The 20014-nt window shown below is 29.9% G+C and overlaps 1 protein-coding gene across 7 annotated transcripts in view; it reads right to left on the bottom strand.

Moving 5' to 3' along the window:
* Nucleotides 1-20014, bottom strand: part of LOC117240582 (protein scalloped) — a 341268-nt gene that overhangs the window by 255111 nt on the left and 66143 nt on the right. Inside the window, exon 2 of one of the 7 annotated variants that reach the window (XM_033506578.1) lies at nucleotides 18452-18519. The exons of the other annotated variants lie outside the window; for them this stretch is intronic. The gene's annotated coding sequence lies outside the window, so the exon portion shown is untranslated. The remainder of the gene's footprint in view (nucleotides 1-18451; nucleotides 18520-20014) is intronic. 7 annotated transcript variants of the gene reach the window in all.

Below are 20014 nucleotides of genomic sequence, written 5' to 3'. Positions count from 1 at the left end.
ACTAGGTTCGTTCGACAGTTGAAAATATGCACATAATCTCTCATATTTTTTAAATTTATATTCATTAAAGAAAGTCAAATTAACAATAGTTTTACCACACTAGTCATAGCTTTATTATACTTTTAATTTAGTTATTAGAACTTGGTTGACTCAATTGGGGGGGGGGGGGCACCAAAATCTTTAAGTCGTTTAGATAAAACGTAATCTAAGAAAGGTTAGGGAACACCGTTATAAAAGATTCCGAATCGCAATGAATGCGTTTTGGGATGTTTGCTTCTTCCCACGTAATTGTAAAAATGCCTGCAAATGGCAGAAATGGTATGAAAAGAAAAAAACCGTTTCTTGTAATTGGGTTGGTTTCAGTTCGAAATTTTGATGTTTATTAATGGAAGCACACTACCGTTCATAAGTATTTTGGCACTTCTAAATTATTGCAAATGACATAGGATTCTTTAGAAACGTTTAAAATTGGTTTTTTCAGCCCTAATTTCAAATTAAACGAAATAATGAAAAAATGAAATAATTATTATTTATGTGCGTAATTTATCGTTCAGTTTTTTCTGCTAAAGATTTTTTCCGTTAAAGAAAAGAAAAAAAAATTAAGTTCCGTTAGAAAACGTCTCAAAAATCTTCCTTTTTTACGCATAGAATTATTCTACATTTGATTACGTTATTTAATGATATTGTATAACTCTGTATAATATCTTGTTGATCTTTTTAAATACAAATTTAATAAAAGTTAAATAAGCAATTTCTTTTCGATCTTAACCTTAATTAAAGTACGACGAGATAAAATTGAATTTTCTGCGAATATCTTATGCTATTATTACGAAAATATTAAATATATGGAAAACATCTAAGACATTTTATAAGGGGACTCTTAATACGTTAATACTGATTATATTACTTTATTTTACAGTTCTTTCATATATTTTATATGATTTCTTATTCTGTTGGTGATACATCTTTGTCCGAAAAATGAGAAAATCAAAGAGGTCGTTATCAAAGATTGATTCTGTTACTTGGCTAACACTCTGCAGGTTAATAATTGTAAAATCTTCTAATTTTTGTAAAACGTTGTTTTCAAACCGTTTCTTTGGAAGTAAGGGAACATGCCCCAGCACAGTAAGTGCAATTTTCACTTTCAGTATCAGAATCGAACACGAAGGTTTTTTGTCGTTTCATTAGTCTAATATTCACATCGTAATGAATCAGATCTACATGTATATATTCTCAAGAAGTATTACTTTCCGAAGAAGTATCACTAGCATTATCGCTCGAACAAAGTATCAGAGAAAGAGTTTCACTCAAAAATTCGCGACGCACCGTACAAAAGGTAAAAAAAAAAATCTAACGTGACAAAAGGCGAATAATAAACACAATCACAAATTCTATAATGGACACTTCATCAATTTTAAGTTTTGACAATTTCGTACGATAATTTTAACTATATCTTTCTGTAAACACGTTTGATATAAGAGTATGTCTCCGGTCAACGATGTGTTAAAATTCTAAAACAATAAATAAAAAATTAAATAAAAATGCGAAAGTCAAACGAAACGAGGCATAGAAGTTGTCTGGGAGCGTTTCGCGCAACGACGTGTTGCCGACCGATAAATTAGATTCCGAAATGAGTCGTAAAACGAAGCTGCGGTTTTACGAGGTTCGTCGAAACAGGACGCGCTGTGCTTTGGTGCAGGTTTACAAATACATGGATCAATTCCAGGTTTATCGTCCAGCAACGGCGATTGGCCGACTCCCTATGTTGTATCTACACGTAAAACGCAGTTACGTATACGATCACACACATGTATGTACATCGTATATAAACGTATATCATATACATAATGCACATAGATTCTATATTCCGGCTGTGTACCGCTATAATAATTCAGTCTCGAACGTCGCTCTCTCCGCAGTGACCGCAACCTGCAGAGCCGACGAAACACGAGCAAATCAACTGTCCCGGCTATTTTCCGCCTAGTTACGTAAATTAATACTAGTAACGATACTGAAATTATTGTTTCATCGAGACATATGTATAGTTGATGCGAGAGATCCTGAGCCTATCAACGATCGATGCTTTTATGTTTTGGGAATATTCGTCGGTCTTAGGCTGCAAAAGTGTACGATTAGTTGAAAACTTGATAATCGTACTTTGGGCAATTTTATAATGTTCTATAGTGACATGTAATTGTGTAAGTTGCGAATAACGGAGGAAATATAGGGAAATGCCTAGCTTATTAGTACGTCCAACTAATTCAATTACGAAAACTATCTTTCTTTGTGTTTAAGAAGTTAAATTAAATTTACAACTTAACCTAATAATTATAAAATCTCAAAAGTATAATCCAAGAATTGTAGATACAAAAGCTCCTGATTCCAGAGAGTAATAAATTTGTCAAATCGAAATTTCGATATATATGTTTTAATGTTCTGCCATTTATTAGACGATAAATTTAATCAAGATTTGAAGAAACATCTACCATTTGTTAGGCGATTAGTACAACTAGTGGAGCTATTTAAAATTGTCATCGAAATCTTTCTGTCTAAAACCTAACTTCTAAAATGGCTGCCACCTACAACTCTGTCAGCTTGATAAATGCGACTGTCCTTGCTTATTATAGAACTGAAAATTTGAAATAAGAAACGAAATAGAAGCGAAACAGTAAAACGAAGGCTAGTGTACTTTTAAGAACCGCAAACAAGAAAATTTTGAAAACTGGAGTATCGCAATGCGAATTAATGTTATTATTAAAATTTTTCAAGTTACAAATTGGCCAACTGTAACAACTTGACATTTTTAGGTTATGTACAACAATAATCATAAATAGCTATTTAAAAAATATTTATTAATTACTTTTTCTTAATTACTGATTTTCTCATTGATGTTAATAATACTTTTATTATTATTATACTGTACTATTACTATATTATTAATATTGCATGTTATGCAATATATATTACATAATAAATAAACTGCGGTTTATGCATATTGGGAGGTTCCAAAAATCTAGAGAATCTACATATACAATATGCAAAAATGTCTAAAATAGAGCATCTGCTAACTATAATATTTAATAAATTAAACAATTTTCTATTTACACTCCATTTCTTTGGCTATATTTATAAAAATATAAAATTGCATAAACGTAATCTAATCCGCAGTTTAATAATAAATAAACAGACTTTATTGATCTAATTAATTTGCAATTTACACCAATGATATTGCCATGAACACTAATAGTAATAGTAGTATAGTAGTATAATTATATATTTATATAATTATATATGTTATATAAATTACATATTATATATCATATAATCTATATATAATAAAAATATAAATAATATTACAATATAATGCATATAAATATAATAATATATGATATATATATATATAGATTATATTTATACATATTTTATACGAAAAAAAAACAAATTAAAGAAGAAAATGTTGAAGCTGTGCGATGTTTCGATAGCATGACCGTACTATTTTAATCGACGATAAATTTGGAGTATTACACATAACATAGTTTAGTTATCAAGAACTCTTTACGTCAGTATTAAACATGATGACGAACTATTTTTTTCTCAGATAACGTTACTTTTAAGACGAATATATCTGCAGAATTAATCCATCATTGAACACGTCATTAATCTTCTTAGAAAATTAAAAGCAGTAGTTTTGTGACGCCAATTGAATCTTGTGATAAATATACTTCTTACTTTCTACAACTATGAACTTAACTCTCTTGATATCAACTATGTTTAGAATTGATAACATTACACAAAATATTTTAGCTTTTAGCGCGAAATTCAATAAATATCTAGACTAACATTCAACTCTTCGCTGCTAGTTTCTTTTATTTTGATTTTGCGCGATAACTTAATGTAATAGAAAACGTGCTGTAGGTAGTCAAATACTTTTGTGAGTCACTATATACCAGGAAAGAAGTTTCACTGTGTGCAACACCTCGAAAAACCTTGATTATTTCGGTACTCTAAAAGATGCGGAGCTCTATGATAAACAAATCTTTCCTTTTCCACGTTCAACAAGGCGATCGAAACAAAAAAGAATTATTTCCCCATAGGACCGTATCACAAAGCAGTTGGTTCTGGACGATGTGTAATTGCGATTACAGGCTTCTGATTACGAATTCACCGAGAAGGAGAATTTCGCGGTCGGTATATGCTACACATGTGCAAACTGAACAGCGCACGCACCGCAGTACTAGCCGTGGCAGGATGGAAAACAGTGATCGCAACAGCGGCACGCAAAGTGAGCCGACAAAGGCATCTTATCGCGGCTAATTTATATTTCAAAAGGTTACTGGTGCCATCGAAAGAACGTAGAAACTCCCGACGCTATTCCCAGAGAAATTCTATCCGCCGAAAGATTTATCAATGCCCGTAGCCGATTTCGCGAACATTTCCAACGAAATCGTCGACTCCACAATCGGTCTAACATCTTTTTCTCGTTACCTGTTATAGAATAACGCAACACAACTTTAACCCTTAACACAACGACAGACGTAATATGTAATTGTAAATATCTGATTCCTTCTGTCCGGAACTATTTTATTCTCGAATAGGGTAGCGATAAGATTGTTCAAATGTGAACGAATGTACTTTCTCTCAGACAATTTTTCTTTTCTTTCTACTTTTTGCTGAGAAACACTATATATTTCACGCGACTTACGCAAGTTTCTCACAATGGGCAACGTGTTAAGAACAATCCTAAAAAAAAAATCGCATTTATAGGTTCATATTTAAATATAATATAGTAAGTTTAAACTCTTTGAACAACTTTTTTCTATCTGAAGCAAAGACTCAGTTATAGTTTACAGTGCTATAAAAATAATGTTTAATAAATTTCGTAATATGGCAAAATCTTATCGAAGACGGTAAAAGTAAAACTCAATGATTATATAACGTTTATATAAAATTCTATTTTATTAGTCTCTAGAGTACAAATCTATCAAAACAGTTCATTTAATCTCAACTAATTATAAATACATAAATCATACTTTATTAATTTTTCGAGAAACAATCACGATCACAACATCGCGAGTAAAAATCCAAAGAACCGTTTCGGAAACATTCTACTTCTTCCTAGAAGAAGTTCACTAGAATCATAAAATGTTCGATTCCTCTTATAAAATTTTTCGAAACATGAAACAAGAAAAAAGAGAAACTGGGTATATAGAACGATTTATAAAAATAACAAGATAGGAAAGGAAAGAAATAAAATAAAAAGAAGAAAAAACGGCGCATCGAGTAAAAGCAAAGAGGAATCCGAGAGAGGCGCATTGATAGTGGGATTTTATAGAATCCGCAATGGTGAGTCATGGATGGAAACCGGTCTTAAGATGACGAACGTTCATCATTGTGAGGCGATCCTGGCGTTAATTGCTTCGATCTTCAAGATCGATCGATTAACTTTAAGAACATTAACACATTGCACGCGTTTCATCAGATATTTCGATTACGATGAAACTAAAATGTTCAAATTGGATCGAGGAGATATGTGTTTTTCTGCTTTTCATTATTAATTGTGTGTTGAAGAATCGGTAAATTAAGGCGAACGTTGTGAATTTGTAAATTAGGTACAAGATGGCGGAGTTTTTCAGCAATTTATGTAAAACTTTTTCTGCGAACGAATTGGATTTTGATATATGTAGCTGCTTGTTTAAATCGAAGATATGAAATCAAAACTTAAATTCAAGGTAAATGTCGTTCCCATAAGTTCAAAATTTAAGTTTAAAATGAGTATCGTTTCTATAAGTTCAACATTTAAGTTTAAAATAAATATTGATTGAAATGAAATTATTTAGAGTCAAAAGATATGTCCATTATTTTTTAATAAAATGTTTTCAATTCATGTGTGTTGTTATCGTTATCGTTATTAATGCATTTATTAAGAAATACTTGGTAGAACAAATGAATATGTTTTAATTTTTAATGTGAAACAGCAATGTTAATTAATATCAATTGCAAAAGTTAATGAGCTCATTGAATATTTCTTTAGTTGGAATAAAAAAATTCCGAAAGAAACTGAAGTTTGAATTCCACATTTACAAAAAGATAATTATACATTGAATAATGTATATTAATTATATTTCTTTGGGTATTTTATTTCAAGATATTCGAACATTGCAATTCAAAAACATTTCGTATAAAGGAATAGATTTGAGAAATGAATTTAATTACAAAATTTTTATCGTATAAATGTCATGTAAATATGAATGAGATGAGGTTTTAAAATAAAATTTCATCTATTTGAAAATACTGTCATTTCTATTATGTTTACTGCAATCGAATCTTACTATCTATTCTAAGCAATATAGCTCCATAAATCACTACACAATTTTCCCAAATACCATACCTCTTTCTAACTCAGATAACATTTAACACATCATAAATACTCATTATCAACAAATAAGTAGGATACATTTTCCCAAATTTCGATATATTTTCCAAGAAAGCTTCCCTGAACTTAAACATCGATCAATTCTCATCAGTGTTCTCATGAAGATGACGACAGCGCACAACTTCTACCAAGGAAGGATAGTTTACCTCGCGCGGATCTCTTCCACGACACTATTCAATTTCTCATTCAGGATATCATGCATCATCTTTGAGCTTAAAAATTATCTCTTCGATCTTCCAGGATTTCCGTGCAACGCGTCTTGCACAATCTTCTCGAATCGTCATAAATCATGTCGACGGATTGCGTGGGCGACTATGAAACACGCTCTACCCCTCCAAGATGCATAGTAACATTTTACTGGATTTTTACGCACCGTCACAATTCATCCGATAATGACATGGGCGAGTAAAAGTATAGTCGAGCCCCGGTAACCCGAATCTCAAGAAAAAAAGCTAAGATCTTCCAGTAGTGGAGTTTATGGTGTTAAGAGAGATTTAACAAAGCAAAACGACTTAAAAAGAATTTGTGCAAAAGTTAATGTTTTTGAATTGGGAGCTAACAAATTTACTTTCCAGAAATCGATCGTTTATTTAGGCAAATAAACGACAATATAGGTTATAATATGTAGCGCGCGAGTGACAGGCATGTGATGCAAGGGCCAGGAATATGGTGGGTGTTGGTTCAGATACGATTGTTTATTGCGAGTTGTACACGTATCTATTATTTTGAGATATGAAGGAACAATTTGTACATGAAAGGGTTAAAAGAATGCACAAGCGTTATGTTTATGATATGAGCTAATGAAATAACTCGATATACATTAAGCTTTAGAATTCGCTAAAGAAATGTATTGAAAATTTTATAAACATACGTATTAGTTTATTTCAACTAATCTTTCTCTTTTCTTTTTTTTCTACTTTAATCTATTTTGTTTAAGCTATTAGTAGATGGTTTTATCGAATTCTATGTCGCATAATATTATACTTATCCCAATTTCAAAAACCTTCAATTTAAAACTTAATATTCCGATTGTGTAACACAGAACAAAGATATCACGCACTTTTCCCACAAATATCGATTTCAAAATAAATAAATTTAAAAATTGATAAATGTTGTAATTATTTTTCAACAAATTAAAAAATTAGTTAATTTTCGAGTTAATTTTCAAGAGATCTAAGAATTAGGGAACTTTCAAATAAACGCGTAAGTTTTCTAACAATATCGATTTCAATTTAAATAAATTTTAAAATTACTAAACATTCAAATTAAACTTCAATAAATGTAAAAATTAATAGATTTTTAAACGATGAAACCATAATCATATCTGCTGGATTGGTATTTGATATGCAACCAAAAAAAAATGCGAATACGTAATTTCATTTGGGAAGATTCGATGTAACGAGAGAGTACAAAAAGAAACGAACTCACTCATTACGCGTACATAATCTGGCATTCCGTGTGTCGAACGCATAAAGAACGCCTCTTAATAGTGTGTTCGGAATGGTCAAAAAGTCTGCTTCATAGACTTCAAAATAGACTTACCTGAAACAAGAAAGGAAAGAATTCATTAGTTATCGTTTAATATTTAGAAATCATATTAAAGAAATAAAAGCTAATCTTCATTAACAAACTTTAGAGTAATCTTCCTTTGAAATTTATCTGGTAACTTCAGTCATTTATCCATTAATATTAAGTTATGATTCCACTACATTTCAGTTATAATGGTACAATAATGTTTCTATTAATAAAACATGGCTTTTCTTATATAGGTATCTCTTACAGTGTTGACAAAATTTCAATAATTTGGAATATCTTATTTTCAAGTCGTACAAAAATATTAAATGTTAAAAGGAAACTTTATAAAATTGAATAATAGATTATTAGTTATACACTAATAATTAACTTTCATATGACGCTATTATAGCGTACAAGTGTATAATATTTAGTTTGTTAAAATGAAATTAGTCAAATTTTAATTAACAACTATGTAAAATTAATTCTTAGGTACTCTGACACATATAATTAACCATTTCTACGATTCATTATGTCATTTATAGAACATCTTTGTACATTTCCTCTTTAAATCGTAAATTTAATTAGTTCAATGACGGAGAATCCGGAAAATAATTCGAACGCGAAAGGAATCGCTAATAAAATTGGTCTTTCCGTTTTGCTTCAACGATGCACGATGCTTTTGAAAGGAAGGAGGGGAAAAGCCAGAGAGAAGGAAAGCGTGATTATTTTCGATTCTTAGAAAACCAGGATCTCAATGTTGGTGAGCAGCCAGGCGTAGGCGATTGTGAGAAATAACAAAAAGGTGTATGTTACCTCCCTTCGAGTTGATGCTTTGTTTCATTAACCCTGCCTCGTGGATAAAACAGGCGAAAATGCAATACATTTGGCATGAAATCATATGTAATAACATTTGTGAACACATATATTATAATTTAATCCTCAATTAATGTCGTTAGGTCATAAAATTAGATTCAGATTAGATTATTTAATTTTTAGATATTTCATTCTACATTTATCCTATAATTTATGTGATGAAAAAACTGCTGGTTTCGATGCATGTATGTGGATTTTAAAATGCATAGAATATGATATGTAAAAATATATAAAGTACCTAAAGTAGAGTACTGTCTACTTTATTTAGTACCAGGCTCCACTTTATTTATTATACTTATAAAAATAGAAATTTCCATAAATATCCGTCAGTCTAACGGTAAGCATGATTAATAATATTAACGACATTTCAATAAATCCAATAGAGATTGTAGTCATCTTTGACATGACAATAGTACTAGGAGCTCAAGTAAAACAAGTGAATTATGTACCTATTTATTTGATAATTTTACATTTTTGTGCTAGTCCATACTATTAAAATTTATTAGAATTACATATAAATTAATACTATATAATATCTTTTTTACGTAATTAATAACAAGTTTCTTTTTGTGTAATGTACTTGATAGTCATTCAAACTCCGAAGAATTTTGATAAACTTATAACGTGATAATTCGTGTTATAATTGTAAATTCTTCAACGATGTATAATGTATAATGTACTGTATGATATTTTCTCTATGAAGATTTAAATCACATCAATAAGAAATAAATTAATAAATACAACAATTTTGCCCTATTATACATAAAAAAAACTGATTCTACAAATTTTCTTAATTTTTTCATTTCTCACAGTTTTAATGACACTCCTAAACGAATAATTGAAAAATACACTTTTTTAATTGTTTATATTAAAAAGGGGAAAGAATCGAGAGATAACGAAAACAGCATAACTATCTTAGTTATTAGCAAGTTCGTGAATGAATATGCCAATTACATGATATTCTTACAATACAGTTTTATCTATAGGCGATAATACTGCGCAAGTATTGAAATAATGAAACGTATCAGAGTTTACCATCAATCCATAAATACTGATCGTGTTACATAATAATAATGGGAAAAGTGCACGAAGGATAATAACGGGCAATTAGACGAAAGTGTAAAATTAATGCGATAATGAGTTTACTCAAACTTAATGGAACGTTAATTTTCCAATTTTCGAAAGAGATACATCGAAAGTAATTATTTTATTCCGCTTGAACATGTACCGGAATCTAGCAACGGATAATATATATTCAGTTTCAATAAATCTTAAGTAATAGAAAGGAAATAGAATAGATTTATTATATTAGATAGATATTAGATGCGTCAAATTGCAATACTTCATTCCTATGCTACCAAATTTTTGTAATCATATGAAAGTACGGAATACTTGCGATAATCGCACAGAAATCGGCGCCCAAGTTTTGCAATTATGTGAAGGTGGACACAATTCTATTTCTGAAAGTTGAGATTTTAGTCGTGCCGAACATAGAAAAAGACAATATCAGTGAAAGAAGAAGAGGGATTGACAGTCGAGGCGTTCCGTAAATATTTAAAGGCTCGCGATAAGCTGAAATCTTTAATTCAAAAATCAAACTTTCTCATTTTTGATTTGTGTTGAACAAAACTTTTACCAACATGTTCCTTACATTTTTCCGATTAAAATGACATCAAACACGATATAATCTGGCGCATACTTGCTTACTTAATAAATGATCATCAAATACATATCAATAAGTAAATATATTATAAGTAAATTTTATCGTGTTTGTTCTTGTTTTAATCAGAAAGATTTCACAAATACCTTAGTAGAAGTTCAATTTAACACTTAGTCAACCGTACGGGGAGATCTCCCCTCTGTGAAGGACATCGCTGCGTGACTGAAAGGGGAGATCTCCCTTTTTGACTTTAGCAAGGCGTTTTCTTCTTTTTTGTTGCTATTATCAGTTATTGTTTACCGAGTGTTGTTCCCAATTAATTGCGACACTTTTTCTGCTTTTATAAAGTACAGTATATGATAAAATACACCAACTTGCTGGTGTTAAAATTAATTAAAAAATTACACTATCAGTTATGACTAAATAAAGTTATAATCGAACGATACCACGCTGTAAAAAAATATTAAAATGCATTATGAATTTTTAACTTCACGTTCGAGTCGTCTTATTTATCTTTAGTCATCTTTAATATTTTTAATTTTACCGATGTTTCTTTATATTTTTAATATACACTTTTAATTTGATGTTTTGTATAAACGATATGTGAAATCGTTAAACAAAATCATTACTGCAAAATATAATTGACCGCCTAAACAATTTTTAGACTTCTTTTGTTTTTCAAGTAGTGAATATTAGTCCTCGTTACTTGAAAAAAATGCACGGTGGACAGCGTAAGGTTGGCTTGTGGGGGCGCCGTGGACACCCTATAAGTTGGCTTGTCCAGTGCGGTGAGAAGCGTATAGCTCGCTGTGGCGCGCGCGGTTGGCTAAGTGTTAAGAAACGTTAAAAATAAAAAAAGTTTCGCCTTAGAATTAGTATCTAGATACATTGTCTCAGCGATATCTAACATTGGATCATGTTACACTACTCGACCGCGGCGGGCCGTCGAACTTCGTGGTGCGTTGAGAGTTACCTCTCCCCTCCTTTCCGTAGTGCGGATGACGACGGTGCAAAAGATATTTTTCTGCAATTATCGAATATTTCCCTACTAAAAATGATATGAAATTTATTATAGTCGGGTCTAATTAATTAGTACATAATAAATGCATTAATTACTTTTGTAATCATAAATACAAGTTCTTTCTGTAGCTGTAAATATAAAAAAAATGTAATTTTAGTATGGTTACAGAAGTTCTCTATGATAAGCGTCTGTTTTAATTTTCTCTATCCTGGCACAATAATCTCCCGGCGCTGCTTATACATTACTTTGAGAGAAGAACCGGGCTCGCAACTCCGGAGAGTGACGATCTTGTTCTAAAATAGAAATTTCAACATTTTTTATTAAATGCATTTACAATATGGCCCTCGATCGTTAATTTAATTAAAAATTTGGAGAATTACAACATTTGTCATAATATGATGTAAAAGATAAGAATACAATATGAAAATATAAAACATCTAGATATAGACTATCAACGAATCAATCGTGAAAATTTTCCATCGGCAATCGGCGACTAAATTTGGTACGCGCTGTGTCCACGTCTGCATATCAACAGACGCACCGCGATGCAAATTTGCAACTCGTTGCGCAACCACGTTGAACGGTCGTAAAAATACAGTCAGACTATATCGATCGATGTGTAATCGATGAATCTAATAATGGCCGGGCACGATTATTCAAGATCGACGCCGGTGCACGCGTAAACCGATCGCGAAATCAACGCCGGCTGGGAAAGATATTTTCCCCTGGCTGGGTTTGGTTGAAGTTGGTTGGTGAACTGTTCGCGGTGGTAGGCGGCGAGCGTGGGTCTATCCGCCGCGATTTAAATATTTAACTCTGCTTAAACGTCAGCGAGCCAGCGCAACGCTGGCATTACTCGCGTGAGCAATAATTCCCGTCCGCGAGTAAACTCGCTTGGGAAAATCGAGCGACCGCGTGAACCATCCTCCCATCTACTTGTAACTGGCTGGCGGGAACGCGCTGGGAAAATTTCATTTTGTATGTTTGTTGCAAATAAAGTAATAAAGGAGAAAACAAAAAGAAGAGAAAATGGAGAAAATGTTCATTATTTGGATTTATGTATATGACCCGGCTTTTTGACAGTAAACAGAAAATTTGACTTATCATTCTTTTTCTCCTCATTTATATAATATATAATAACATATAATTCATTGTCTACTACAGTTGAGAACAGAAAATGAATATAAAATATTCACTCTGTCAATGATCGTGCACTACTTGGATTTGATGAAATTGATGATGCACCACATGTGTTTTAGAATGAAATCGTTATCAATTAGTAGTTAAGAAACTACAAAAATGTAACCATGTGAAAGATAATAGCATAATAATATAATGATGAGATATATAAAAATTCAAATTTCAAATTATTCTCACAAGAGAAAAATATTTTCATTGTAGTAAGTTCCAATATACATGCATATACAGGCAAATATTTAAAATCATTTTTCCAATCGTACATCATTAATAATATTCTTTAATTTAATGAAATCGGTTATATATATTTAGATGAACAAAGTCGGTTACATTAAATGACAAAATCCTAAGCTGATATTTCTGAAAATTATTGAGTTCAATGAAATGTATGACCTATAGCGTGGAATTTCAAATATCCCAATCTTTATTATTCACGTATTCTAATAGAATAGTATTAATAAGAGAACGAGATGTTTTATGTAGTTGTTACGATGCTTGTATGAAAGAGAATTGTAATTTAACGTCTGCCTTAGGAAAGCTTGGCCATTATCATTATTATAAGAGTCTAATGTTTTATAACAATAATGCAAAGAGCCAAACAAAAAGTATTTTTATCTCTATGTAGTCATATTACTCATAAAAAAGATAATATTGTTGAATTGATAGAGTAATACTTAATGTAGTTTAAAAAGTAATAGATGTAAAATACATATATCTCTATGTGTTGAAATTAACACAAATGGAAATATCGAAACACACATTATAAATATGATTTTTTAAAGTATCCCTTTCTTATATCGAAACTGTAATGTTACTTTGAAGTCGAAACAATTAAAAAATCTAAGTGCTTAATTTCTAAACAGTTATACTTCTCGATAAGGGTAACTTATTTTAATAGAAAATTGAAACTGTTAGTGCTAAACAAACAATTTTGAATGAAGGGGATTGAATTAAATGCTTTGTAGAATAAATTAGATAGATATTAAATTTATTACAGAGATATTTAATAATTTTACTGAATTATCCACAATTTGAAACATTCCTTCCAATGTATATGCAATTACAATATTAATTTTTCATTAGAATATTATCTTATTAAGTAGATACTATTAAAATGTTTCAAATTCTTAGTATTAAATATTGCTTTAATATTCACAATTTTTGCACATTTTCATACAATAATCTTTACCTAACAATTTCTGCTTTAATTTTTTTTCTCTAATATTTCTTATATAAAATTCTCCAATATTTGATAAAGAAGAAATAAATATTCTGCGTTCTTCAAATATTCCAAGTTGAAATTTAATATAGAATTAGAAATGATTTTATGTTCAGATAAAATAATTGAAGAAAATATAGAATTAAACTTTACAAACATTATCTAACGGAAGAAAGCTAGCAATTGTCACAACGTATAATTCATCTACCCACAATTACTTGAGATTAAATGGACTGTTCTCTTGAGATATGAATTATTTCCTCTATTAAAATGCCTCTTGCAAAGATCATATAAAATCTAGTTCGAATTATAATATTTTCCAAAACCCCTTCACGAAAATAAGCTCTTTCAAAACAAAGACTTTCAATATATATTTATATATAACATGCCAAAAGATTGGAATTACTTTCCCAACTGTACCAATATTGCACTACCTAGTCTTACCGCTAATTTTATTATTAGTCTAAAAGTAATGCCAAAGACATTAATGATATTAGATTACTCCAAAAGTTTCTTTCATTTTATAAGGAAATAATTTTTTGTTTTATATTATTTTATTCCAATAGAATAAAATGGATCATACATAATTCAATACAATAATATAAAACAAAAAATATTGTGCATCTATTATTTCCTTGTAAAACGAAAGAAACTTCTGGGACAACCTAATATAATAATTTCCCTTAATTCGATAGATCTTGCGACAAAAAGTTTTCGGTGATAACAAAGACCTAAGCTGATTCCTTTTTCAATTCTTAGATGTTGTAAAACATCTGGTAATTCCAAACTTTTGGTTAGTTGTTTCATATTGTTCTACAATGTTTATTTAATATTATAACTTTATTATAATTAATATCATAATTTTATATAATTATTATACAATTAGTATCATAATTTTATAACTATAATTACAAATTGCATATATTCGTGATAAGGTGCAGGTATATAAGTGTTTTCATCTTACAATAGTAACAAATTATTTGTGTTGCATTTAAAAGATACAGATGTATCTTAAATTTGGAAGTTTCGATTGTCCTTAATTGCAGATGTATTATTTATTTGTTTCAATTTCGCAACGATATTAACCAGCACACTATTTATCAAAATATGGAACGCGTTTAAACTTTGACAAATGTATAAAAGTTGTAAATCATTAATGGATGTTATTACATTTGTTGTCATTAGGAAACATTACTATTTCAGAAGCTTAAACGATCTTATAATTCTGAACAAAGGTAGCGGAGCTAAAATTGAAAATAAATCGTTTCTTTTTCTTTATGGGGTGCCCCAAAAAACTTTGAGATATGCTTTTGATCAAACAAAAAACGAATTAGAGGATTTTGAAGAAATATTGTCTACAAAAAAATTTATACAAATATTTTTAAGCATTTTCTACGGGTAGGATATTACAAATTCAAAAAATGCAGAAACTGTTATAATAAAAAATGTATGTGTTTACGTGCGTACACGCTCAGTAACAAAACAGATAAAATTAATAGCTAATATAAATTTCTATAATTTTCTACACACATACAAATTTTCATATATTCTTAGTATATAAAAGATATGTAAAATATGCATCAGTATAGACTTGGATATGTGTATAATATAAAATATCTTTGTTCACTAAGAAGAAAGAGCTAATATTAATAGTTAATATAATTTTTTATAATCTTCTACAAAAATGTTTATATATCTATTAGTATGAAAAAATATAAAACAAGTATTGGTAGAAACGAAGCTACGAATTTTTGGAAAATTTTTCAAAAATCTTTATAATAAAAAATATTCTTGCTTACTAAGCAAAAAGACAAAATTATTTAGTATTTTGCAAATGTGCTCCGATGATTTACTAACCGAGCGAAGTCCGCTTAAGACTAATATGTATTTAGAATGTAGGCGTTGCTATTAAAATTTGTAAAATTGCCAATAGCTTACGTGACAGCTAAGCTTCTTCGAATTGATAACTGCCTTGAAACGTTCTGTCCTTTAAGCTATTTTAAATAAACAATTCTATATCTGTAGCCCATTTCCTGCTAAATATCTTTTCTTCCTAAATATATTACGTATTGAAAACGATCAAAATAGCCCAATATAAATACATTCAAACTTCGAGTAATACCCACATACAATCATATACATGATATATATTGCTGGAAAAAGAATCGTTGAACTATTTTAATAGACTGTTTTAGAAAAAGAAATTTAGTAACTTAAGACGGACATGTATTCTTTAATAATTATTCATTTGTTAATTTTTACAAATTTCATGATTGATCATTCGTGTAAGCTAGATTCAAAAATTAAACATTTAGATTAGGTATGTATTATAATTCATTATTCTTAAACATCAGTATGATACAAATAAGTAATTATTTAGTATTACAAGTAAGTAACTATTTATAGCGAAGCATAAGATTTCAGTTACTATAAAACAGATAACAACATTAATTCTATGACCGCTTTTTAGTCGATATAAAATAACAGATTATTTATAAGAACGATCCGAGAATCGATAAAGGAACTGTAAGCAGAACAGAAATTTCAGTTTCTTGTAACAATTTCAGTCTCTTCTAGCCTTACAAAGCATAAGAAATATATATTTAAGTCTTATATTACAACAAGAAATTGGAAGTACAATTTTGTATAACGGAATTAACAGACTAAATTCAAAATTTTCTATCTTCTGAACTCCTCTGGAACCAAATTCCTTTTACGTATCTGGACTGCTTCGTTAACCATCGGGAGATAGATTAGAGAGGTGGAAAGGACCGACCGGAAACGAGATAATCGAAATTGTATGCGCGCCAAGAAGTCAGGCCGGGACGACCGACTTTGCGTAGAAAGCAAAATGCGCTCGAATCACCACGCATCCGGGCTCGAACCACTTGCCAAAGTCCCCACCATTGTGGAAACTTCATTCATGGTTCGCCTCCTGCAGGTGCGCGCGCTTATTAAGTCACTATCAACGAACGTAACGCGTAAAAATAAAAATGTCACCCTTTGATGTTTGTTTCTCTACCATTCTCCTAAAATTACTATTGAAACACGCATCAATTTTCAGGATTATGGGTCTTCTGACAGTGTTTTGGAATGTGTTTGTAAAATTGGATCCATTGATCTCCTATTGATTTCTACCCACAGTCAATTACAAAAGTCTACATACGATATAAAATGTCTTAGCAAAAACGTTAGATCTATGAATTTTGATGATATATCAAAACACATATTGTTAAAATGTAATACAATTTATTCACTCTCAGCTTTGTAAAAAAAAAAGAAATAGAAAAATATAGAATGCAATGTAACAAAAATTATATACATCTATTATATCTACGTGTAAAGATAAAAATAGACTTAATATTATATTAATATGTTATAGATCTTCCGTACATAAGCACTGATAACATTTGTCGTTTCTCATGTAATTTTATCCTGATTTTTGTAAGTCAAACGTTTGAATTTTCTAAATTCCTTTTAGAAATACGTCGATCATAATTTTATCGATATGTACTGCGTATAAATAATTGTTTGACAAAGTCTTTAGTTTCTTTGATAAGTCAGATATACAACATTTGATAGATGTACATAGACTTTTGTAACTGACTGTATTTGAACTACTTAGACGCTTATAATCATTAGAGATTTCAAGATCATATTCCGTACGTTCAAATTAGTACGAGTATTGCTTTACCTAAAGGATTTGTTGCTTTAAATAGTGAATTGAAAGAAATACAACATGTAGGAAATTGAAGAAAAGAAAATTAGTATTCTACATAATAGGCTACTTGGTAATAAAATTTTAGATTTGAGTAGAGAAATAATCATCTTTCATTATAACATAATTTTAACATAATTCTAGAATGTGCACTTTTTTATTACCAAATCTTGCGAATTTTGTAACATATTATGTTACGTTGAACTATATTCTATTCGTACCTTAAACAACTTTTAGATATGGTTTTCTCATATATAATAAATACTACAAAGAATGGAAATGCCTCCAAGGTATTGCAGTTTTTTTATAAATTTTGCGAAATCTTTTCTCCTTTTTGGCTAAATCTTAATTTTCTCTATGTCTCCTATATCGCAAAATCTATGAATCTACGCACCGTAAAATATTTCCTTCCGCCATATTTCTTTTATTCTATATTGAACGTAGAGATACATATAAAGGTAGAGAGCGTGAGCGAGCTGAGAAAGCGATAGAGGAACAGAAAGAGAACTCTGCATAGAGGCTTCTTGTGTTTTTGTCTAACAACGCATGCACATTCGTCTAGTAGATATGTAGGTGTAACTCTCATCAACGAGCGGTATCAGTGTGCATGCCTGATTAGACAAGGACAGAAAACGTCTCTATGCAGCGTTCTCTTTCTATTCCTATATCACATCCACTTACACCGTCTTACGTGGTAGCATATGACTCGCGTACTCTGTCTTTACATCTCTATAATACTAAGACGACAGGAAATCTAAAGATTTTTCTAGCAATAATAAAGATACTCTATTAGAAGAGGCTTAGCGTATAATTACCTCATTTAACGTAATACCCGTAATAATTACCAGTTCCAAGATATTCGTCTTGAAAGAGTATCATTTATCTGAAATAAATAATTCATTATTTAATAAATTTAAGATAAATGATATCTGTATTTAGCGCTTTCTTTTAATGTATATGTAAATATTCCTTTTCCTTTTTTATATATATCTGTAGGTAATATAAAACAACACTTTCTCTCTCTAATTACCCATAAATAATAGTTACAGTTACTATCTGTTTCACTAGGCTGCGGCGAGTTTAATCCACTTACTCTAGCTAATAATAATCTTACGCCTGCAATTTTTGAGCAGAAAAATGATTAAAACAGTAAAGTAACTACTTCTAGTATGGATATATAAAATTATTTAAATCCTACTATAAGAGTAAATAGGCTTCTATATAATGTACGAGATATATATAGATAGGATTCAAACTATAATACGTTTCTATCATTGTACACTGATATGTTGAAAATAGTGGTATAAACCGAAGAGTGATGGTTCTTGCGTAAATGTAAGTCAGAAATATAAAATGACGATTTTTAATACGAGGCTTCTTTCCCGAGAACATCGGATTTGGAACTTCTCTAATTGTAAATATAGTATGTGTACATATTTGACTATTCTCTGATTGGATAAACAACAGGAGATTATTCTATACGTGAAAATAAATTGAAAACGTAGAACAGAATTATTTCATTTAAAGATTCACTTTCGAAAAACGGAATATGTAGATTTCTAAGTTTCTAAATTTATAATTATATAATTACACTTGTTCTATTTTATATTATTAAAATATATTAATTTAACGACACTCGTTTTTAAAAAATTTTAAACACATCAAATTATTACAAATGAGAAGGCTTTCGCAAAGGATCTTGCAATGGATTCAAACTAAAAATTATTGCAACTAATTGAACCAGTCATATTTTTCATTGAAATGAATTGATTCGTTATTTGGATTTCCAATATTAACAATAAAATACTAGTGACCAGACTACAAATGTTTAATCAAATTCATATTGTTATGCGCGTGAAATTGAGAGATAGATATAAATAATGATTTGCTTTAATTATTAAATGTTATAACGTGTACATTATTTTTCATATTTCATATATTTTTGCATTTTTCTTAGAAGTATTTTGTGCCCTACTTTTTCACATTATTACATTTTATTAAAATACACTATTGAATTCCTCAAAACACCCTAATATAGTGTATTAGACGACATAGTATTAGACGATATAGTGTATTAATACGACTCTACATATTTTATTAAGGATTCAAATGTAACTTTAATAGAATGTCAAAAATTGAGAGTTTGATTTGCTTTCCCATTTAATACTTTTCAAGAAGTATTTTTTATAAACCAATGAAACATTTTACTTCTAATTCTTATCGATTATCACACTGTTAACTTTCACTCAAGGATTAATAAAATATGGTTTTTGTTATATTTATATATGTACTTATGTGTTAGTATGGCGTCACCCCTTTCGTTATAGCATCAATATACAAAAGCATTATGCTAACTATGTAAAAAGATTCAGTACTTA

Source organism: Bombus vosnesenskii, unplaced genomic scaffold, assembly GCF_011952255.1.
Source record: "Bombus vosnesenskii isolate JDL3184/JDL3185 unplaced genomic scaffold, Bvos_JDL3184-5_v1.1 scf7180000014816, whole genome shotgun sequence".
Taxonomy (NCBI): domain Eukaryota; kingdom Metazoa; phylum Arthropoda; class Insecta; order Hymenoptera; family Apidae; genus Bombus; species Bombus vosnesenskii.
Note: the sequence above shows the minus strand (reverse complement) of the source record. Positions and strands in the feature narration are given on the sequence as shown.